The 17825-nt window shown below is 48.2% G+C and overlaps 1 protein-coding gene and 1 pseudogene across 5 annotated transcripts in view; both read right to left on the reverse strand.

Moving 5' to 3' along the window:
• Positions 1–4462, reverse strand: part of LOC130112144 (rho family-interacting cell polarization regulator 1-like) — a 19839-nt gene extending 15377 nt beyond the window's left edge. For 3 of the 5 annotated variants that reach the window (XM_056279440.1, XM_056279443.1, XM_056279439.1), the window contains exons 1-2: positions 4219–4462; positions 746–834 (exon numbers count right to left, since the gene is read on the reverse strand). The gene's annotated coding sequence lies outside the window, so the exon portion shown is untranslated. Of the gene's footprint in view, positions 1–745; positions 1216–4218 lie in introns of all 5 variants that reach the window. The other 2 variants (XM_056279442.1, XM_056279441.1) reach the window with 1 other exon arrangement.
• Positions 4463–15590: 11128 nt separating this feature from the next.
• On the reverse strand, positions 15591–17481 carry LOC130111566 (transcriptional repressor CTCF-like; annotated as a pseudogene).
• Positions 17482–17825: the final 344 nt, after the last annotated feature.

The following is a 17825-nucleotide window of genomic DNA, read 5'->3' on the forward strand; positions in this document are numbered from 1 at the left end:
AGAATGAAAGTTAAGCATTAGAATCAGGCTGGGGTTAAGGTTGGGACTGGGTCTAGAATGGAAGTTAAGCATTAGAATCAGGCTGGGGTTCAGGCTGGGACTGGGTCTAGAATGGAAGTTAAGCATTAGAATCAGGCTGGGGTTCAGGCTGGGACTGGGTCTAGAATGAAAGTTAAGCATTAGAATCAGGCTGGGGTTAAGGCTGGGACTGGGTCTAGAATGGAAGTTAAGCATTAGAATCAGGCTGGGGTTCAGGCTGGGACTGGGTCTAGAATGGAAGTTAAGCATTAGAATCAGGCTGGGGTTCAGGCTGGGACTGGGTCTAGAATGGAAGTTAAGCATTAGAATCAGGCTGGGGTTCAGGCTGGGACTGGGTCTAGAATGGAAGTTAAGCATTAGAATCAGGCTCGGGTTCAGGCTGGGACTGGGTCTAGAATGGAAGTTAAGCATCAGAATCAGGCTCGGGTTCAGATTTGGGATCCTTCGAGGGCTGCGGTGGAGGTTATGGTTGGGCTGGATCTCGTGTTAAGTGGAGGTTTCAGGTTAATTTTGGGGTTTGAGGGAACGGAAATAGGATTTTGAAAATGTTTCTGCCCACGAGGACATAGTATAAACATGTGTGTGTGTGTGTGTGTGTGTGTGTGTCTTTGTGTGTGTCTTTGTGTGTGTGTCTTTGTGTGTGTCTTTGTGTGTGTGTCTTTGTGTGTGTGTGTGTGTACACAAAGCAGAGAGAGATCCAGCTTACCTGTTGAATGTAAAGCCTTTTTTCACTTCTCCAGCATGCTTGGTGAGTTGTTCGCGGCAGCCCGGCTACACAGGAGCTAATGACATGTCCTGTAAGTAGGAAAGCAGACATCAGAGGAACCAGAACCAGTCCGACCTCCCGACTGCCCGTCACACTCCAGCAAGCAGCAGCCGCTCCTCCCGACACAACCGCGACCGCTCCAACAGACTCCCGACGGCAGAGACGTCAACAAAATGGTGGTGGAGGAAAGAGAAGGGAGAGGAGTGTGGGACTTCCTCTTCCTCCTCCTCCTCCTCCTCCTCCTCCGTCCGTTGCTTTTCCGGAGCATCTGGGATGTCGAGCAGCAGGCAGGAACCACAAGCCACCACCGCCTCCCGCCTCCTTTCCTTCCCCGTCTCTCCACCCACTCCACGTCCAATAACACAGCACCGGAAGTCTCTGGACTCGGCACAGGAAACTCGGCCGAGAAGCTGAGCCCAGGAAATATAAAATCATGTAAGCCTGTCTGTGTGTGTGTGTCTGTGTGTGTGTGTGTGTGTGTGTGTGTGTGTGTGTGTGTGTGTGTGTGTCCCATGTGTGTGTGATGACAGGTTGGAGTGAGTATTCCTGAGTGGAGGACATTAAAAGGACCAACATGATCCGATGCCGGTTGCGGGGAATAGTCCGGTATTCTCCCCACCGTCTCTCAACACGTATGGGGAATTTGTGCGTCGTTGCGACACCCTCGTCGTCTAAATAAACGACGATGAGAATCTGTCGCCTATAATGAGGTGTGACACATCTGAAGCGGTCTCATCCGGGAAGAAGTCCTGGTTCGATATCGTGCTTTACGTCACCCAACACTTGCCTGTGATGGACCCCCAGTTGGACTCCTACGCACGTGAGCGGGTGGTGTAATCTGACATGATCGCCACAATATTTGGCACATTGGTCCGGGACTAATCCCGCGTCTAACAGCCCAACACACACACGCCACAACGGCTTTTCCCTGGAGGCCCGGCGGGCCCGGTGGGCCTGCCGGGCCTCCAGGGGTCCGCTTAACTCTCTAATCCCGCTCGCGCGCTGAGCCGATTAGCCGGAGGTGTCCAGGCCGCGGCGTCGAGACCTGGGGTGTCACACCGCAGGCCTCCAGGGCCGCGGTGGCTGCAGGTATTTGGTGCGCTGCACCACCCGATTTCACTAATGAGCTCAGCTCCTGGATCAAGGAGGGGAAGGGACTGGTTTAATCGGGTGGTGCAGCGCACGGCTGCACGGCTGCAACAAATACCTGCAGACACCGCGGCCCTGGAGGCCTGGGGTGTGACACCCCTGATGGAGACGCTCAGGACGTCCAGCCAGAGACTTTCTGAGGAAGACGGAGGGAGGGACGGACCACCGGACGGACCACCGGACGGACCGCCGGACGGACCGCCGGACGGACCGCCGGACGGACCGCCGGACGGACCACCGGACGGACCGCCGGACGGACCGCCGGACGGACCACCGGACGGACCGCCGGACGGACCACCGGACGGACAGCCGGACTCCCGGGAAGCCTGACGTCTGGCCTTCAGTTTGAGGAGAGCACAGGGCCCGTCCGGTCAACACACACACACACACACACACACACACACACACACACACACACACACACACACACACAATACAAACACACACACACACACAATACAAACACACACACACAACAATACAAACACGCAACAATACAAACACACACACAACAATACAAACACAATACAAACACACACACACACACACACACACACAACAATACAAACACGCAACAATACAAACACACACACAACAATACAAACACACACACACAAACACAATACAAACACACACACACACACACACACACACAATACGAACACACACATACACACACAACAATACAAACACACACACACAACAATACAAACACACACACACACAATACAAACACACACACACACAACAATACAAACACACAACAATACAAACACACACACAACAATACAAACACACACACACACCACAATACAAACACACACACCACAATACAAACACACGCACACACCACAATACAAACACACACACAACAATACAAACACACACACACAATAAAAACACACGCACACACCACAATACAAACACACACACAACAATACAAACACACACACCACAATACAAACACACGCACACACCACAATACAAACACACACACAACAATACAAACACACACACCACAATACAAACACACACACAACAATACAAACACACACACACACAATAAAAACAGACACACACACAATACAAACACACACACACACACACAATACAAACACACACACACACACACACACACAACAATACAAACAAACACACACACACACACACACACACACACACACACACACACACACACACAAACACACACACACACGAGAACGGTTTAAGAACACACAGTCACGACCAAGACGGACCCACAAAGCGGTGTCAGTGGGGCTCGAGGTGTGTGTCTGTACTGGCTTTGTGTGTCAGCGTCAGTCCCCGGACAGCGCCACACGGAGGATGATTAGCCGTATTAATCCTCTCGGCAGGAGGCCGAACAAAGAGCAAGATTGTTGGATTCGCTTCACAATCAAGACCGGTTTTAAAAAAAGGTCTTTCCGCACACTCAGCAGGTCAGCGCGTGAGCACTGAGTGGCCTGGACACACACACACACACACACACACACACACACACACACACACACACGAGGCTGTGGGTTTTTTCCCCTCACAACTGCTTTGGGGAAGTGGGTGATTCATTCGTAAAACACCATTACTCCACTCTCTCTTTTGTATGCGTGTGTGCGTGTGTATGTGCGCGCGTGTGTGCGTGTGCGTGCGTGTGTGGGGGGGGGGGTTGTCACCGGTGTGAAAAAAATGCAGCCAGTTGGATAACAAATGGCTGGATTAGTTTAGCACAGCGGCGGCGGCGGCAGGAGGAAGAGGAGGAGGAGGAGGAAGAGGAGGAGGAGGAGGAGGAGGAGGGGGGGTTCGGTATGTTTGGACCGGATCAACTTTGGCCTCTTCTTAAAACACAACAAGTGTGCGACGCGGAGACCAAAGCCCGCCGAGAGCTTTCTCTCCTGCCAACTTCACAACAGTTGCGACCCCCAGATCCAACCAACCCCACCCCTGTACCCCCAAACCCCCCCCCCCAATCACGGGCCACGGAGGGCTCCCGTCCTGCGAGGGACTCACGCCGACAAACGCCGAGACGGCCCGGAGACGAGTCGCCGAGTGGCCGAGTCGCGGCTCCGGCGACTCGTGTGGAAAATGACAGACTGGAAGGCGTCCATCCCTCCGCTCATGTCGGCCAGCCTCCCTCCCTCCCTCCCTCCCTCCGCGGGCTCCATGTGAGCAAAATAACAGGAGCGTCTCCGGAGGAGGCCTGGCGGCTCTAATCACAGCGGTAACGGCAGTAAGGAGCGGCGGGGTCGTACCTGTCTTGGGGGACCCGCGGGTCCCGGGGCTCGTCCATCGCGGCGCTCGGCGTAGTTTTTACAGTTTTTCCCCAAATTCGGTTCTCTGGGCGCTGGTCCGTCCGCGAGATTTCGCAGTTTTTTTTTTGTGTGCGTGTGACCGCAGTCAAAATGACGACGTTTGCAACGCCAACTTCCTCTTAGCGGCTTTCAGAATAAGAGACTCTTTCTCCGGCGAGGACAAAACGAACGGCATTCTCGTCGCGTTACCAGGTATGACGCTTCACAAACGCCATTCTGTACCTTATCTATTATATTATATATATATATATATATATATATATATGGGGGGATTTTATTGTTTTGTGTGAAGCACTTTGTATAACATTTGTTTTCTAACGTGCTATACAAATAATGTCTGATTGATTGATTGGTTGATTGGTTGGTTGGTTGGTTGATAGATAGATAGTGTAATGTGCATGGATAAGTAGACACATTGGTCCTTGACTAACGGGTCGGACCCTTTAGTCCAGTGTTTCTCAACCGGGGGTCCGCGGACCCCTAGTGGTCCGTGGTGTAATTGCAAGGGGTCCGTGAAAATAAAATATCTTTAAAAAAAAGATCCTATGACATTTATAGAAATAGGATTATTTTACTCAAATGTGACTGAGACCTTTATCTACCTAAACTATAAAGGGTAACAGCACTTTTTTCTCTAATTACATCTGTTTCACAAGTGTAATTTATTGTATTTTAATAAGAGATCTCGCTCCCGTTTGCATTGTTAAAAGTTACTGAATACATATTCTGTGTTGTTACATATATCTGAAAGTTACTGAATACATATTCTGTTTTGTTACATATATCTGAAAGTTACTGAATACATATTCTGTTTTGTTACATATATCTGAAAGTTACTGAATACATATTCTGTTTTGTTACATATATCTGAAAGTTACTGAATACATATTCTGTTGTTACATATATCTGAAAGTTACTGAATACATATTCTGTTTTGTTACATATATCTGAAAGTTACTGAATACATATTCTGTTTTGTTACATATATCTGAAAGTTACTGAATACATATTCTGTTTTGTTACATATATCTGAAAGTTACTGAATACATATTCTGTTTTGTTACATATATCTGAAAGTTACTGAATACATATTCTGTTTTGTTACATATATCTGAAAGTTACTGCAGAAGAATTCTGTTTTGTTACATATATCTGAAAGTTACTGAATACATATTCTGTTTTGTTACATATGTCTGAAAGTTACTGAATACATATTCTGTTTTGTTACATATATCTGAAAGTTACTGCAGAAGAATTCTGTTTTGTTACATATATCTGAAAGTTACTGAATACATATTCTGTTTTGTTACATATGTCTGAAAGTTACTGCATAAGAATTCTGTTTTGTTAACTATATCTAAGTTACAACTGAAAGCTCTTATTTTTGCCCCAAAGAGTGAATAAATGCTATAACGCAATTTAAAATGCAGTTTCTACTGTTTCTATCAAACTGCAAACCCCCCTCCCCCAAGATCAGGTGGAGGGGTCCTCAGGGTAGATCAAAAATACGCAGGGGGTCCAGCACCCCAAAAAGGTTGAGAACCACTGGTCTATCGAGCCTGCTCCCGAGCCAGCCTTTACTTTCCAAATCAAAACTCTGCAAACCGGAAGCACCGCCGTGACGAAGCTGCGCGCTTGACGTGACGTGGTGCGTCGCTGCTGCTCCGCAGCGCCGCCCCGGGGGAGCCGGACGGAACATGTCCGCTATTCGGAGGTTCTGCTTCGGCAGGAAACTTCGGTCCGGTTCTCCTGCCTCGATTTCACCGGACCGACTTCGAGCGGCCGACTTCCGTCTGCAGCGGGTTGCGTGCAGGACCCGGAGAGAGCTGGAAAACCCCGTCCCGGGGCCAAGACGAAGGGCTTTACTGAGCCGTGGTTATGAGAGCTGGTGGGGAGGCTTCCCTTCAGCTGGGCTTTAATAAACTTGCTGTTTAACGTTTTCCTTCTGGCGACACGTGGGCCTCATGTCGCCCCGCCGGCCCCAGTTCTGCCCCCTGTCCCGCCTCGCTGCCTTTAGCGGCTTTACGTAAGTGGCTTTGTTGGATTGTTTCGGTATTTTTCTAAAATTGGAGAGAGAGAAACCCCCCCCCAAACATCAGCAGCGTGACGGCTCCATGATGACAGACATTAGAAATGCACCAAAACTATCGGCTCTTAATTGCTTGACTATAAGCTGGTTATTACGTGAGCTGCACGTGATTGCGGCTAGAATAAATGATGTAATTCGTGACGTATACAGAGACCATCTGTTAGCGGGGTCTCTCCAAAGCCAACCACCAGGCCTACCAACCTCAGATAGCAGACCTGCTGTGGCTCGGACCCGGCCCACACCCGGCACTTCCATCCGGCCCACACGCCGCGTGGAATGATGGCACTTGGGCGGTCCGCTCCTGTCTGCCAGATCTGGGCCAGAACCAAGCCATGGCAACGCCGCGTGTGCAACATATTTGCCAAAGGTGGTCCACGTTTGTTTTGTGAGATTTGGGCCATATTCACCATTTACCACACGGGGCCACTTCGGGGTCACGTCCAGATCACGTGTTGCCCAGAGCACCGCGTCTTTTCCAAAAAAAGGCCCACGTGTGATTTGGCATATCTGGGCCATATTTGCTGTAAGTCATGTGGGCCACTTCAGGCTCACATCCATTTTGTCAGGGCCAGAAGGAGGCCATCAGGGCCGCACCATTGCCTGAAGTGGCCCACATCTGGATGCTGTCTCCGCTGCTCGGGCTTGGCGACAGATGAGGAGTTGGCACTCAAATACGGTATAAAGGCAGGGTTTTGAAAGGTCTGGATCTGTGCATGGGAGATTAGCAGTGGACAGATACACGCACGAACGGACAGATAAATCAGTGTTTTTCCGGACATGCTAAGACTTCTGGGCAGCGCCCAAGTCGACTGAACGGAACATATGGAAATAAAAGTGTTTAATATGTAGCAGCGCTCAGGCTAACGTATTGTAGCGAAATCGGGGGACCACGCAACCACAGGAAGTGCCGCGGCCGGGTCGCGAACCCGTACCGCCCGCACCGCAGGAGGCATCGCTAACCGCTCGACTAAAGGGTCAGTACCGCGAGGCAGCGGCCAGCGTGTCTTCTTATCCACGCACGTTACAATATCTACCCAATAAAGGCGTGTTGCCTGTCAGACTGCGGATGCGCAGTCTCCTAGAGGCGAACCATCGCACGAATGAGGCCGAGTCTAATATGAACTCGCACTTCCCAAAGATAAAGGTTTGCTATGCGACCGTTGCGGTCTGGCCATAACCCTGTCTTTACTTTCATAACACAGTAAAGCTGGGTGAAGCGTTCACGATCACGCGGCTCACATCCATGGCTTACTCACATCAGACACAAGAACATTATAGCGAATTCGGGGGGCAATCTGGAGACCGTCGCCATGGCCGGGACGCGAACCTGTGTCTCCCGCTTCGCAAGCGACAACGTTAACCAGTCGACTAAAGGCTCCGACCTGTTAGTCAAGGACCAATGTGTCTACTTATCCATGCACGTTACAATATTCAACAGTCTTTCAAGAATTGCATAGAATGTATCCGCTAAAGCGTGTGTTAGAAGGAGTCAAACTAGATATTGATTATAAGTGTGATGTTTGTGGACTAGAAAATGAGCATTACCCCATTTATTCTTCCAATGTATTAAAACAAGAATGTTCTGGATTGATGTGGCCAACTTTCTCGAAAAGAGACTTGAGATGACTATTGGAATAGATGTGTTTGATGTAATGCTATATTTTAGTAAAGATAAGATTGGAAATAACGTGTTATATATCATGTCATACAACTAATTATTATTTTTTGGAAAATTCCATATTCATAAGACAAAAATGGCCAGGAACCAATCCAAATTTCCTGCACTTGTAGCACCATTTTATTAAATCTTGTAAACAAAAAAAACAACAGCTATTGAGGCTTTTAAGTTACTCGGCGAATTTAATATGCCGCCTATAACACAAACGCCGGCATTGTAAAATATATTTTTTTTGTGTTTGTTTATTTTTGTCTTTTTATTTTTGTTTTCTATCGTCTGTCTGTTTGCACCGTTGTGTGTGAAAATGTGTTCAATAAAGATTGTCGGAAAAAAACTTTTTTTTTAAAAAAAGAAAAAGAATATTCGCCACTTCCTGTTTTGACCGCAAGTCTCCAACCTAGAGGAAGTTGTTCCTTTATAACGTCCGCCTCGTTTTTTTTAAAAATTATTATTATCAAAAATTCTTTTGATAACTTTTGATCATGTCGCTGCCCAATCTTAGTATATCCGAGCTGCGTGTGCCGGAGTGTAAATAGTTCGCCCAGCTTTATTAAGTTATAAAAATCAAGACCGGGTGTTTTTTCCTTCGTCCGGTGTTCCCCCGGTCCTCCTGAGCGGAGATCGCCGGGGAATGGTGTTGCGTTTACAGACGCTACACTCCATCACCATTAGGTGGCGCTGTGAGACGGCGGATAGCGGGGAAAGACCGCTGGGAGGGGACAGAAGAAGAACAAGGAGCGCCAGGACGGGCAGTTGAATGGAAGCTGCGTGTGCGGTTGAGGTCAGGTCAGTGTCAGTTCACTTATCAATTCTGGAGAGACTTCCACAAGTTTATCGCTGATTTTGTCTTTTCTGATTTTCACCTTTACTATAAGAATGTTATTTTTGGTTTTCATAATTTTAATCACAAAGATGGTGATGCATTCTTTTTTATAAATATGCTTTTATTTTTAGCCAAGTTTCATATACATTGTGGTGACCCACATCTATATAACTAGAGACATTCACCTAAGAGGACGGCGAGGGGTCAGATAATGCACTTCCGCTTCCGGTTCACTGTCGTTGTTGAATGTATGACACGCTAAGTTGGAGCTAGTAAACTACCTCGACTACGTCTACTCTCACGTCTCCTGTCTCGTTGTTTTCTAACTCCACAACATAAATGTAAATTCTCCAACAGAAAGCCTCAACTCTTTGCACTTAATAAAGAAGTTGAACAATATATAAGGACAATCTCTACTTCAAAAAACGCAAAGGCTTTAAAAACGATCAACATTTGCAAATCTCTGAATCTGTTTACATAAAATATGATCTCACCTTTATTTACTTATTTTTTTCTGTTATTTATTTTTTATAATTTACTTTCTCTTTTGTGTCGTTATTGTTTTTTTTAATCTTCAATCTATTGTTTTTGTGGTGTCTCGTGTGTCTATTTTGCTCTGTTTGATTGTATTTGAAGTATCAATAAAGTAAGAGGGAAAAAAGGTTGAGGTCAGGCGTTGCTAAGTAAAGATGAAAACCCCAAATCTTACTGGAAGTCACATTTGGAAGAAATCAGCTGGCAGGAAACATGGCTTTTGCCTCATACCTTCTGTATCCCTAACAAAGTCAGGGAAGACCATTTTAAAATCTTACACGCGATTCTAGGACCGGAGCTTTAGGGGTGCTGAGCACCCAGAGTGCTGGCCGGCCAGGCAAGATAAATTTGGGGGGGTGAATCAAACCATTTTCGAAGCATGGGGGGTGCTGTATTTTTGTTGTTAAAATATTACGTTTAAACCATATACTGGATATGGTTTTGACATTTCTTCAGCTTATTAAACATGGACATACAGTAAAAAATAAAAAAATCTTCAATTTTAGGGGTGCTGGGGTTCAATTCAGGGGTGCTGCAGCACCCCCAAAAATGGGCTGGAAACGCCTATGCACAGAATCTATACAGTGAAGTCTTCAGATATGTGGGCGTTGACAACTCTTGTTCTTTTTGTGGACTTGCTGATGAAACGTGGATCCATTTATTCCTTCAGTGTAAAATAACAACGACATTTTGGGATGCTTTAAATTTTCATGTATTCAAGATCACTAGTGTTACTCAGTGTAAAGATATAATCTGTTACTATGACAATATGAGTAACACATCTCTGACATATGTGGTTTTTTTATTTTATAGGGAAAATTCTTTATTCATAAACAGAAGTTTTGGGGTTCACGGCCATCTTTCCCTCTTTTGATGGAATCTAACTCAGAGCTCATCTCTCTTGCCCTCACACACAGCAGAGAAATTAACTCGGAGCTCGTCTCTCTCTTGCCCTCACACACAGCAGAGAAATTAACTCGGAGCTCATCTCTCTCTTGCCCTCACACACAGCAGAGAAATTAACTCGGAGCTCGTCTCTCTCTTGCCCTCACACACAGCAGAGAAATTAACTCGGAGCTCATCTCTCTCTTGCCCTCACACACAGCAGAGAAATTAACTCGGAGCTCATCTCTCTTGCCCTCAGACACAGCAGAGAAATTAACTCAGAGCTCATCTCTCTTGCCCTCACACACAGCAGGGAAACGAACTCAGAGCTCATCTCTCTCTTGTCCTCACACACAGCAGAGAAATTAACTCAGAGCTCATCTCTCTCTTGCCCTCACACACAGCAGAGAAATTAACTCGGAGCTCGTCTCTCTCTTGCCCTCACACACAGCAGAGAAATTAACTCAGCTCATCTCTCTCTTGCCCTCACACACAGCAGAGAAATTAACTCAGAGCTCATCTCTCTCTTGCCCTCACACACAGCAGAGAAATTAACTCAGAGCTCATCTCTCTCTTGCCCTCACACACAGCAGAGAAATTAACTCAGCTCATCTCTCTCTTGCCCTCACACACAGCAGAGAAATTAACAGGTTCTTAGAATATTGCAGAAACATGTTTGATGAAATCCCCTCATATCAAATGATTTTTTTTTCTTTGAAGATTTTTATTTATTTTTGTATTGTTACTATAATTTAATTTTCAACTTATTTAGAGTGTCATTCATCTCATATGGTATTTTGGTTTTTTGATGTTGTTATCAGCTCTCCTGGATTGTGTGTTCTTGTTTGTACCGGGCATATTATGCACATTGTCTTGTGGAATAAAGATGTAAAAAGAAAGTTGAATAGCAGTTAATTCGTCTCCTCTGATTCACTCGCAAGCATAACAAACGACACTTTCAAGACTCGCACCTGAATGTGTAGTGTCTAGACACGGTCCTGGTGCAGGCTCAGTAGCCCAGGGGAGACAATCACAGAAAGGTGAACCGGTTCATCTGGACACACGTCTGGTGAGAGACACGTTTCATCACTGCCTGCCTGCAGGCGTCCCCCCCCCTCCCTCCCCCATAAACAACACACCCAAACCAACCATCAGTTTCACATGCAAATGACCATGACCATTAACTACAATGGCCATGGGTACTATGCAGAGGAGTGGGGAATAGCTGCAATCACAGCATGGTGACGGATGTACCCTTAGCCCACCCCCCCGGTTCAGGGATGGTCCTTCCCTCTTAACATAGCTGGTCGAGATTAGCCTCGGACGGATACGCTCGCAAACACACACACGTGACCAAATCCAATATCGCCTCCATGCTGCCACCTGGCGGCGATAATAAGTGATCCATATTTTGCAGCAAACAGGATAAATTCACTAAACCAAACAAGACTCGTCTCAGTTTTCTTCTTTTCTTGCGGTGATATTAAGATTGTTTAAAAGGTGAAAACACGAAAGTGGAGTATTTTCCCACGTGCTGCACACAGCCAATAAATCATTTAAATTAGGGCTCTAGAAAAAATACGTGCATAATTGATTTACCAACAGGTAATCCAACAGGCCTGCTCACGTTCATGCCTTCTTCCGCTGTGGAATTTAAGACAATAGAAAATCCACAAATTTACAAGAAAGCTTCAGAGTTTGTTTATTCGGTGTCTGCTATGCTGTCTTACATGTGCATATCACAGCCGAACCAGGAAGGAGGAGGTAGGTCGTTTTGTGACTGTGGTGAACTATCTGGTGGACTAGAAGGCCCGGCAGCAGTGGTGGAACACGAGGGCCTGACCGATGACCCCTGACTCAGAGCAGGTCACCACGTCTTCGGATCGGGTCAACCGGGGCGGGTGGTGCTAAGCGGACCGGGGTCATAAATCACTCACTAATCACTGCCTCAGCAGCGACCGTTCTTCCTAGAGTCTGACAGTGCAGTTGGGTTAAAAGTCAGCAAGCAAACACAGAGCATATATCAACATAGCAGCAATAACTGGAAATCCTCTATATCCATCATGCCCAATTAGACATCATCCATTACCGTAAATGAGAAAAAAAAGATTCATTAAAATAATTAAAAGCAGACTTAACTCATAACAGAATACAGTAATCAGGCGTTAAAAAAAGAATAGGCCTAATCCAAAACAATTTCTTTCTGCATGACATCTTCACCCCGCCTCTTCTTCAATCCAACTCTGCTGGTGATTGATACCAGAGGTTGCGGAGGTCCACTCCAGTTGGTAGTTGCCCTGCACATTAGTCTTGTTTAAGGCATCGGTTCTGGGGGTTAGGCAGGGGGGAATTGCCCCCCCACCACCACCACTAGTGAGCAGCAGCTGAGAGGGGAGGCACGCAGGTCTACAAGCCGGTCTCTCGCCGACTCTGTTCTGGGTACGCTGGGTTTTGTTTAGTTCTACTTTAAATGCATCTGACCGGGTCGCTGGGCAGTCGTCAAGCTGTGACCAGACCAGGGGTTGCATGACTTGCTGAGTAGCTGTGTCAGTTAGAAAGTAGGTACTCCCTCTAGGGATTTTTTGGTACGCCCGGGGCGAGGCTCGACCGTCGCACGCCGGTCGGCTGACCCCTGCGGATTCCCCAAATGCGGGACTCTCGTCTGCATAGTTTCCGGTAGTTCTGTTTTGTTCTTATTTCTATTTCTTATCTTTGTTCATCCTGCCTGCCTGCCTCTGAAGGGAGAACGGTAAACTGACACGCAGGTGATTATCAATAGCTGAACATGTAAAACACACTGTGCTGTAACTTAAACATTACTATACTAAAAACTCCTAAACACCTCCACGCCCGACATACCTGTGGAGGCATGGAGGTGTTTAGGAGAGGTGGCAGTGGGGTTTCTAACTAGATTGTTTAACACAATCCTGGGAAGTGAGAGGATGCCTGAGGAGTGGAGAAGAAGCATACTGGTACCAATTTTCAAGAATAAGGTTGATGTGCAGAGCTGTAACAACTACAGAGGTATAAAGTTGATCAGCCACAGCATGAAGATATGGGGAAGAGTAATAGAAGCTAGGTTAAGAGGAGGAGAGGTGATGACCAGCGAGCAGCAGTATGGTTTCATGCCAGGAAAGAGCACCACAGATGTGATGTTTGCTTTGAGAATGTTGATGGAGAAGTATAGAGGAGGCCAGAAGGAGTTACTACACTGTGTCACTGTCATACGACAGGGTGCCGAGAGAGGAGGTGTGGTATTATATGAGGGAGTCAGGAGTGGCAGAGAAGTATGTAGGAGTGGTGCAGGATATGTATGAGGGAAGTGTGACAGTGGTGAGGTGGGTGGTTGGAATGACAGATGGGTTCAAGGTGGAGGTGGGATCACATCAAGGTTCGGCTCTGAGACCTTTCTTGTTTGCAGTGGTGACGGACAGGTTGACGGATGAGATCGGGCAGGAGTCTCTGTGGACGATGATGTTTGCGGATGACATTGGGATCTGTAGTGAGAGTAGGGTGCAGGTGGAGGAGAGCCTAGAGAGGTGGAGGTATGCACTGGAGAGAAGAGCAATGAAAGTCAGTAGCAGCAAGACAGAATACCTATGCATGAATGAGAGGGAGGACAGTGGAATGGTGAGGATGCAAGGAGTAGAGGTGACGAAGGTGGATGAGTTTAAATACTTGTTCAAAGTAACGGGGAGTGCAGAAGAGAGGTGAAGAAGAGAGGGTGCAGGCAGGGTGGAGTGGGTGGAGAAGAGTGTCAGGAGTGATGTGTGACAGAAGGGTACCAGCAAGAGTTAAAGGGAAGGTTTACAAGATGGTTGTAAGACCAGCTATGTTGTATGGTCTGGAGACAGTGGCACTGATGAAAAGACAGGAGGAGGAGCTGGAGGTGGCAGAGTTGAAGATGATAAGATTTTCACTGGGAGTGATGAAGAAGGACAGGATTAGGAACGATTATATTAGAGGGACAGCTCAGGTTGGAAGGTTTGGAGACAAAGCAAGAGAGACAAGATGGAGATGGTTTGGACATGTGTGGAGGAGAGATGCTGGGTATATTGGGAGAAGGATGCTGAATATGGAGCTGCCAGGGAAGAGGAGAAGAGGAAGGCCAAAGAGGAGGTTTATGGATGTGGTGAGGGAGGACATGCAGGTGGCTGGTGTGACAGAGGAAGATGCAGAGGACAGGAAGAGATGGAAACGGATGATCCGCTGTGGCGCCCCCTAACGGGAGCAGCTGAAGGTAGCAGTAGACATTATACTACAACTTCAACCTAACAGTCCCTGCCAAAATGTGTAAACACACAACAGATGATGCAGTGTTGCTCATTATTTTCCATTTGGTTTGTTGTTCTTTCTATTTGGCTCCGAAATGATTTTTTTTTGGAGTCGTGAAATGGCTGGAGCCGGTCCCAGCCTCCAACAGAGGAGCAGCCGCTCCAAGCACAAATATGCATGGGGGTGGAAAGTAAGTAGGCCCATCCATCCATCCATCCATCCATCCATCCATCCATCCATCCATCCATCCATCCATCCATCCATCCAAAGGAAAATGCACTTTTCTGCAACTAATAATATCTGTTTCCTCAGTGCAGATTAAGACCTGAGTCCATTTTAAAATTCAAATTATATGCATTTTTTTCTCCCCCCTTTTCGCCCCAATTGAATCCGACCAATTACCCCACTCTTCCGAGCCGTCCAGGTCGCCGCTCCACCCACCCCCTCTGCCGATCCGGGGAGGGCTGCAGACTACCACAGGCCTCCTCCCATACATGTGGAGTCACCAGCCGCTTCTTTTCACCCGACAGTGAGGAGTTTCACCAGGGGGGCGTAGCACGTGGGGAGGATCACGCTACCCCCCCCCCCCCGGAACAGGCACCTTGACCGACCAGAGGAGGCGCTAGTGCAGCGACCAGGACACATACCCACATCCGGCTTCACCACCCGCAGAGACAGCCAATTGTGTCCGTAGGGACGCCAACCAAGCTGGGGGTAACACGGGGATTCGAACCGGCGATCCCCGTGTTGGTAGGCAACGGAATAGGCCACTACGCCACCTGGACGCTCTTACCTAAATGATATTCTCAATATTGTAAAAGAACCATTTATTACATCTAAAATGGGAACCAGAGGACACACAAGTGGTCTTAAATCTAACAACATCTTTCTGTCGGCATGTCGGGTACCGCTCACAGTTAATATGAATCTATACAATTAGCACGACTCCACACAAGAGTTCTACCAAAAAACATACAATAGCTGACGGCTGTTTTCATTTTCTTTCCTCTCTCATTTTCATCAGGCGAACCCGGCGTATTGGAGGCGGAGGAAGGCCCATGAGCTCATGGTTCCGTTTGTCGCTCGCGTGGTCTCTCACTTGAGGCCATTCTCCTCCTTGTGGGTCCTCTGGTGCTGGATGAGCCCGTACCGCTCGTGGAAGACGGCGTCACAGTGGCGACACCTCCTGCCCTTCTCGATGACGAATGCATCTTCTTCACGTGCAATTCTTGAAGAGAGGGAGGATGAGTCAGCGTAGAAGCAAACCGCCCCCAGCCCCCACCAACCAAAGGAACAGTCGAGGGAAAAACTACGCCGTTGCTATATTAAAGGACATAGTATACATGTTTTTTTCCCCGGATCGTTTCATGATGTGCAAAAAAATGTTGGTGTGGTCTCGCATGGCGGAACTGGATACCCCCCTCAGGAAAACCCTCTCCTGTGCCGTGCCACATTCAGGTATGTGGGCCAGAGGAAGTGAAATCCTGAGATTGTCTTTAGTGCAGTTTCTCGACCCAGTCCTTGAGGGAACCCCTATCCTGCAGATTTTCTTTGCAACCCTGAATAGGTACCTGTTTGCAGTTATTCAACCAATCAGCGATGAGTTTTGTCAGACGTTGCACACCTTGCATAATTAAGTGCTGCGAGATGATTGGTCGAGTAAGTACAAGCAGGGGCCACCTATGCAGGGTTACAATGACAATCTGCAGGATAGGGGGTCCTCAAGGAACCCCTATCCTGCAGATTGTCATTGTAAGATTTTCTGCAGATTTTCTTTGCAACCCTGAATAGGTACCTGTTTGCAGTTATTCAACTAATCAGCGATGAGTTTTGTCAGACGTTGCACACCTTGCATAATTAAGTGCTGCGAGATGATTGGTCGAGTAAGTACAAGCAGGGCCACCTATGCAGGGTTGCAATGAAAACCTGCAGGATAGGGGGGTGTCCTTGAGGACCGGGTCGAGAAACACTGCGTTTAGTGACACCCGAAAACAAGAGACACTCACCCAGATCCCTCTTGCGGGCAGCGCTGGCGTGGCAGTGCGGGCACTGGAACTTGGGTCGGTCCTCGGTGTGCTTCACCAGAACATGCGCCTTCCTGGAGCCGCTCTGCGTGAAGCGGGCGTGGCAGACGTGGCACTCGTACGGCTTCTCACCTACGGCAAGCAGGCCCCGGAGGACGGTCGGGATTATACGAGGGTGGGGGGGGGTTAGCCATCGAACCCCTCACCTTCTTAAGCTGTGTGTGTCTTACCAGAGTGGGTCCTCATGTGTCGCTTCAGCTTGAAGTTGTCCCCGGCTGGCGTAGCTGCAGAGGCTGCACTGGAAAGGCCGCTCCCCGTGTGGGAGCGGAAGTGCCTCTTCAGCTTGCTCACCTGCAAGAAGAGAGAGAGAGGGGAGGTTACGCAAGCACAAGCGGCTAGCAAAGCGGCTAGCAAAGCGGCTAGCAAAGCGGCTAGCAAAGCGGCTAGCAAAGCGGCTAGCAAAGCGGCTAGCAAAGCGGCTAGCAAAGCGGCTAGCAAAGCGGCTAGCAAAGCGGCTAGCAAAGCGAGACGGCGGGAGAATGTAAGACACAAGACTTGCCTCCACACTGCGGTAGTCACACACGGAGCACTTGAAGGGCTTCTCGTGCGTGTGCTTATAACGGCGATGACGCAGCAACTCGCCGCTGGTGACGAACCGCCATGTCACAGTCCGAGCATTTATGGGGGCGCGTACCTGAGCGAGGGGGGGGGGGGACAGAACAAGTGTTGAGTGTGAGAGGCTGTTTGTCTGATGCGGACTCGCCATCGCTTCATTTGACCTGCAAGCACCCGCAGCCGTCTCTGACTTCAGTATGTACCCCGGGACGGTTATCTGGAAGGCGGAGAGGCGGATCAGTTCATCCGGACACGTTTGGCGGGAGGAACCGGTTTTCATCCCTCGTCCGAGCGACCTCGTCGGTCTCTCCGAGAGAGAGAAGTCGTGAGTTGGGGTTTGACGGCAAGAGGCAAACGACTTAATCATGTGGATTTGTGTTTTTATCTCCGTGTTGAACATCTTAAAACGACAAGCCGTCTCCCTGCATGTGTACTGAACCTCATGGGGGCATCCGGGTGCGTGGCGGTCTATCCGTTGCCTACCAACACAGGGCTCGCCGGTTTCAAATCCCCGCGTTACCTCCGGCTTGGTTGGGCGTCCCTACAGACACGACTGGCCGTGCCCGCAGGTGGGAAGCCGGATGTGGGTGTGTGTCCTGGTCGCTGCACTAGCGCCTCTCTGGT

This window comes from Lampris incognitus, chromosome 4, assembly GCF_029633865.1.
Source record: "Lampris incognitus isolate fLamInc1 chromosome 4, fLamInc1.hap2, whole genome shotgun sequence".
Classification (NCBI taxonomy): domain Eukaryota; kingdom Metazoa; phylum Chordata; class Actinopteri; order Lampriformes; family Lampridae; genus Lampris; species Lampris incognitus.